At 37.9% G+C, this 7,150-nt stretch overlaps 1 non-coding gene across 1 annotated transcript; it reads right to left on the reverse strand.

Moving 5' to 3' along the window:
* Positions 1-1,936: 1,936 nt before the first annotated feature.
* Positions 1,937-2,006, reverse strand: Trnap-ugg (transfer RNA proline (anticodon UGG)). The gene has a single exon. It is a non-coding gene; the product is annotated as a tRNA-Pro (tRNA).
* Positions 2,007-7,150: the final 5,144 nt, after the last annotated feature.

Below are 7,150 nucleotides of genomic sequence, written 5' to 3' on the forward strand. Positions count from 1 at the left end.
GTTCGGATCTTGTTCACTTTTCTTAATTTTGTTGTATTTATAGGAAGTCTAGGAAGTTGCACCCCCTTTTCATTGGTGTATCTTCTTTTTGTGTTTTTAGTCCCCATTGGCCTCATTTGGTTTGCCTGAGTTTAAGGGTCTTGAGGTTTGTATAAGCTGGTATAAAATGACCCCAACGTGACCCTGAGAGGTGAGCGCTGATTGGCTGATGGCAGACCCTTGGCTGGATACCATGATGACCCGCAGATGCAGGTATGAGACCAGTCCCAGAACAACATCCATGAAGGCCTAGAATAAACTTACCAGATTCCAGTCTACATGGACGATGAGTTTTTGGTCTCATATTAATTGTATTATGCCGATATACAATATTGGCGACAAAATACAATCTCAGCAAAGACCCTATTTTGTTTCAGTTCTGCTACATTGTAATGCAGAGATATCGCATTCAGAGAATGGGCCTCATTTGGTGGAACGAGGAGTTGGTGATCCAAGTAAGGCCATTTATCGTTTTTCGTATTGTTTTTGTTGTTTTAGTTTTTGTTTTTTCTTCATCATTTTTTGGAGGGGGAGGGGGTGGGGTGGAAAAAGGCTCGCTCATTGTACGTGTACGTTAACTTTCGTTTGAAAAGTATGCGACCCAGATATGTAAATTTGTATTCAAGACAAAGCAAATTATTTAAGAATGCCAGTTTTATGCTTCCGTTACAAAGAAAACTAATATAAAATGTTGATATTATACGAAATAAATTTAGCCTGACGTATAAGGCAATGTGAATGAGGCCATAAGCAGATGAATATTCATGGCAACTAAGGGATCATATTTCCAAAAACAGAAAAGATATGGCTTAAATAATACAGATGCATTGCTTAGACGTGTTTGAGCAAAATGATCAATTAAAATGAAAGTGGTATATAAACGCAGGTCCGGAAGTTTTGTTCGGATACAGCATGCAGCGTGTAAGCCTGTCGGGCCGTTATCTATTGTAGTGTAGTGGTCGGTATTATCCCCGCTTTTAAAGCAACGGTGTCCTTGAAATTGAAAAGAATACACCATCGTTAAATCATAATAGCAACCGGCGGATATTGTTTCGGTAAATATCAATTGTCGCCCGGCCGCCCTGTATAACTTCCAGGTAGCTGCAAATTGTGGGCATCCATGGGTTGTTTGACTTAATCAATACAATTCTCACGAAGAACAAACGAAGCAATGCTATGCCATCTTTTCTGGGATTTGAACACGATACTTGATGTTCTTTTCCTTACTGCTAACCTCATCGTATTGTATCATTACTGCTATGTGCCTGCATGAGTGTGGATGAGTACAGAAACACAGTTAATATAGACAAAACAGTTAAGCCAATCGTAAACGGACGCCTTCACTCGTCTGTTTCAAATTTGAATATGGACAAGACGGTCAATTATTATAGCCAAGCTATGGCATTGTTACAAATGTGTTTATTAATTATTGTACAGGATTACTAAGTTTCATTCTGAGCTGTTTTAAGTGATGGTCAATTTATGATTTTGCACGACGGCGCTGCCTGTGTCCACACTAAAGGTCTTACAATATCTCATTTTTTCCATGTTACAAATATATTTGTAAGATAAATACGTAAAAAGCGATAAATCAATTTACAAAAAATATCACGCCAAGGGATGACATGAAAGAGAAGATGGTATATATTACTGCGGTGGCATACGTAAGTCGTTAAAACGCGCAACAAGTAGTTGGTACTTTCCCGGCTCCCACCGGAAAGTACTTTTACAAAAAAATATTATGTTTTTATCGTGTACCCGTAGCTACTCGTACACGTAGACGTGTGTTTCGCACACACTGTGGGTTTTTTTAGTGCGGTAGCGGAATTCATCCGTTGAACTATTGTAGCTGTGTTGAAGGGACATACGAAACTAAAAACAGATAGAGTAAAATTACGGGCTCGTCCGGGATTTGAACCCGGACCTCTCGCACCCAAAGCGAGAATCATACCCTAGACCAACGAGCCGCACATACCAAGTGTAGTCTCTTATTTTATTAAGCCTTAGGTTCGCTCACTTGAGGCGATATGTGACATTGAAATGAATGGTTCATGATGTCCAGTCATTGATACCAAACTGAACACCAAAGATAGCAATCATCACTTTTCGTCTGAAAACTCAATTGTGCAATAGTATTTACACAATTCTTAAGTGTGACATGACGTATTTATAAAATAAAGACGTAATAACAATTTAAGAATACATCGCTGTTTAAAATTGTATTGTATTCATCATTTACGCATATTTGGATGCCCTATATTTATCAAATTATTTTGTTTAAACAGCAATATACATTTTAACAATTAACTCATGATAAGCTCTTGTAGATAAGTCTGCACAGTGAACTAGTACCAGAGGGTTACAAAATGAAGCATGTCCCTCGTAGGGTAGGCGAGGCGGAGGGGTAGCCATCATTCACAAAGCATCCATACACATCAACATTATTGCATCAAGCAAAGACCATGATTTTTCTCAGTTTGAGTTCATGGATTGCAATGTGGTTATAGCAAACATTCAATACGCTTGCTGTTATTTACAGACCACCCCCATCAAGAGAAAAATGGCCTGAACGCAAACACGTTTTTAGAGCAAGAATGGCCCCTTTCTTATCGAACATGCTACAGAAGGCAACTCTTCAGTAATTGTAGGAGACCTCAACTTTCATCTCGACCAACCTACAAATAGTGACACCAAAAGTTTAATAGCAATTTAGATGCTTTTGGCATGCATCAACATGTTGCAGACCCAACCCATGTTGCTGGACATACACTGGATGTAGTGATAACCAGAGATAATAACAATGTCATTTCAAATGTTGAAGTCATAGATCCTGGTCTTTCAGATTCCAACGGAAGGATCTCACGTGACCACTTCGCAGTTACATTTCATGTGGAAGCTTCCAAGCCACCCCCAATTCGTAAAGCTGTGTCTTACCGAAAGTTGCGTTCGATTGACATTAATTCATTTAGAGACGATATTAGGAAAACAGATTTTTTTAACGCTCGAGGAATATCTTCAAAATTGATGACTTCATTGAAGAATACTCAAATGAACTGACGTTAATTTTGGACAAGCACGCTCCATTGACAACCAAAACTATCACGTTAAGACCTTCATGTTCATGGTATTCTGACAGCTTCATGATGCAAAACATCAAAAACGCAAATTAAACGAAAATGGCGTGAGAGTAAACTTTCAATTGATCATGACATTTATCATCCAATGCGCTGTGGTAAATAGGATGCTGAAACAAGCCCGTGTTGACTTTTACACAAGCAAAATTGAATCTTATGGGGAGTGACCAAAAAGTCTGCATAGAATAACTAAAAACTCTTCTTGGAAACACAAATGAGGTAATTTTACCATTGCATTCGTCTCCAAAACAGCTCGCTCAGAATTTCAGCGGACTTCTTTATTGGGAAGATCGAAATATCAGAGACAATATTACCTCACAAAAGCAGTCTTCATCTGGTGTTGGTGATATAGAAGCTGATTATATAGGATTTGTATGATAAGTTTACACCAACATCGAGAATGAAGTGAAATCGATAATCCGTAAGTCAGCCAGTAAATCATGTGAATTGGATCCTATCCCAACTGGTTACTTAAAGAATGTCTTGATGACTTACACCTGTGATGACCAAGTCAAAAATGCATCCCTACAATCTGGATATGTGCCACGATCATTCAAACACTCACGAATAAGACCACTTCTAAAAAGCCAAGTCTAGACGCAAATGATCTTAAAATTACAGGCCAGTGTCTAATTTGCCTTTTATATCAAAAATCTTGGAGAAAGTGGTAGATGTCCGAATTGAAAATCATCTAAAAAACAATGAACTCATGAAGTCACCAGTCAGCCTATCGGAAATTCCACTCAACCAGAAACCGCAACTGTTGAAAGTTCAAAATGACATTCTTCAATCACTGGACAGAAATAATGTAACTATTCTAGTAATGTTAATCTGTCGCTGCTTTCGATACAATTGACCACGACGCTTCTTACTCGCTTAGAACATCACTTCGTATCACAGGGACACCACTTACATGGATGAGGTCCTACCTCAGTGATCGCTATCAACAGTAGCCATTAATGGTGAACCTCTCGGACCCAGTGCTGATGAAGTACAGCGTACCCCAAGGGTCGGTTCGTGCCCAAAAAACTATACAATGTACACAAAGCCTGTTGGAGCTATTTGTAGAAACCATACTTGGACAACCATTCTATGCGGTGATTCGCAATTATACTTAGGTTCAAACCATTAAACACAATTTCAATTGAAGAATCTGTCAATCGCATTGAACACTGTCTGAATGACATGTGAATGGATGAACAACAACATGTTAAAGCTATGCGGAAAAACAGAATTAACATATTCTCATCTGAGCCACAACTCAAAACAGTTTCAAATGTCTCCGTCCCGTCGATGGCTCTGTAATCACAATCACCAAGTGTTAGGAATCTGGGCGCTTATCTTGACTCAAACATGGAAGCTGGATCAACACGTCAATAGTGTTTGTAGAAATTCTTACGCACAATTGCGACACATTGGCCATATAAGACCTTATCTAACACTGAACGCAACCAAATCTCTGGTAAACTCTCTTGTTACATCTCGCATAGACTACTGCAATGCTCTCCTGTACGGTGTTCCAAAGCAGATATTAAACAAACTACAAACTGTTCAAATACGGCAGCTAGAATTGTTACGAGGACAGCAAGGTACGACCATATAACCCCCGTGCTACAGGACCTACATTGGCTCCCTGTGCAATGCAGAGTAAGTACAAAATTCTAACACACACATTTAAAGCGCTCCATGACCATCGCCTGCGTACATTGTGGACCATGTTAGAAATATACAGAGCATCCAGAAATCTGAGGTCGAAAAATAAGTCCACTGACGTTAGTTGTGCCTAAATGTCGGACGGCGCGTTATGGTGACAGAAGTTTCCATCAGCATCAGCTAAGTTATGGAATGCCCTACCATCTGACATCAGAGACTGTAAACACCTTGCAAAATTTTAGAAGGCTCTGAAAACCCACTATTTTTAAACAGTATTATGGACGATAAGTGTTTTATTATTTTATTTCCGGGTGCATGGATCTATCCGGGATTTAACAGCTTGTTGTTACTTTATCTTAATTTTTTTTGGTTTTCACTAACTCTGAAATTATTATTCTATATTTTATAGTTATTTCAAACATTTTTATATTATATTAATTTTGTACATATGTACTATGCATAAACACTTTGTTTTAATTGACTACGTTAATATTGTTATAAGCATTTAGTTTGTCTATTGTTTTATATACATTGTAAAGCACTTTTGAACATACTTTATGTTATGAAAGAGTGCTATAGAATATGGTATATATAATATAATAATATAATAAGGAATGTAATTCATATTTGCCACACTGTCAATCTAAATTATTCAATATAGCAAAAGCATAAGACCGAAGTTTAAGTACACATAACCCGATGACCAGGGTCAACTAAATGAGATGGCCATTGGTCACGAAAACTATGTCAGACACTACAACTATCGTGGTGTATAATATCTCTAAACTATAGGAGAAGATCCATACCCAAACTTCATGTTATCTCTACAAACGCCATTGAAACTCATGAAAATCGCATTCAATACACATAACTCTAAGACGATGTCCGTTTTTCGGGAAGTACACTAGGAACAATTACCAATAATGGTGATCATGTGAACTTAGTATCACAGTGATACATTTTAAATTGTGAATGAATTTGCTGCGCAAACTCCAAATAGCCAAAAGTATAAGAATCGTTTACAACGGGCACACATCTTTAAAAGGAAAATATGACAGCACTACCACCCACCACGATGGTTTGAATACCAAGTATCAGAGTAATACAACTCGAACCGTGGAAGACGTTTGCTCCGTTAACTCGCAAAAGTCCAAAGTGGCACATCACTGTAGGAGGCACTTTTCCCTAGCACGTAAAGTACGCCAGCCCCATCATGTTGGTATTATGTGCTAAGTATTTAAGTTATACCTCTGAACTCCCTTAATGGTTGGAGTAGTTCGCTTTACAAACGTTTTTCAACATACCGCTAGCCTGACCAGCTAGTTTGTGAAATTTAGCGTCATGATCAACTTGGCTTAGGTATCGATTTTACCATGATTAATTGTACAAATAATTTGATGAACATGTGCATATTTTGAGTGATGGCGCTATATTGCAATTTAGTATGAATTCTGTGACACACATAAGGTTATTGTGTAATGAAAAATAGACTTAGGTTGATTTTACTTATGGTTTACATTTCTAATTGTATTCAGTTGTACTGCGATGGTTGTCGAGAATAAATGTGCTCATGAAATCTTTAGTTATTACATTTGGCGACGAGGATAGTAAAATGTCTGTGTACGGAAAAAATAAGAGAGTTTTGCTATGGATAAGGTTGGAACGGAGTACGTTGAAATTGGAATATATTTTTATTGCAAATGAATTACTGATGGGGACAAAAAGAAGTGATTTTATTATCATGTGTTTCGGCAAAAACAGAAAAATCGATGTGCAATTTCATTTTACATCAGACCAGTGACAAATATTTTCTGAATTAAACGACCTTGTTCAAAGTATCATCACCCTAAACCATCAAAGTAGTGCAGAGATATTGGTTTCACAGTCGTGCTTGAAAAAAGTAGAGAAACTGTTCAAACGTTGTGGCGTAATTACGTATATGGTCGGAGTATTGGAAATTTGGAGAGACACTAGAAAAATGCTTCGTGATCGACTCGTACATCGCATTAATAGGGACAGAATCAGCGGAGATTACTTTTAGAACCAAGTTCGACTTTGGATATTGCGACAAGCTTGGAAACTTGTAGCAAGAATGATGCCAATTTACATTATCAGTCGATAATGGATCTTCTGTGAATAAAGTTGGTCAACATGCAGATGGATGCATTCTCCGGGGAAATCATGTAATTATACCTCAACGTGGACGTGAAACTTTGTAAGACACGTTGCACAAAGGACAATCAGGCGCAAACAGGAAAAAAACATTGGCCATAACATATGTATGTGTGGCCTTTAATGAACACTTAAATTGAAAGCATGTGAAA

Source organism: Mya arenaria, chromosome 13 (genome assembly GCF_026914265.1).
Source record: "Mya arenaria isolate MELC-2E11 chromosome 13, ASM2691426v1".
In the NCBI taxonomy this organism is placed as follows: Eukaryota; Metazoa; Mollusca; class Bivalvia; order Myida; family Myidae; genus Mya; species Mya arenaria.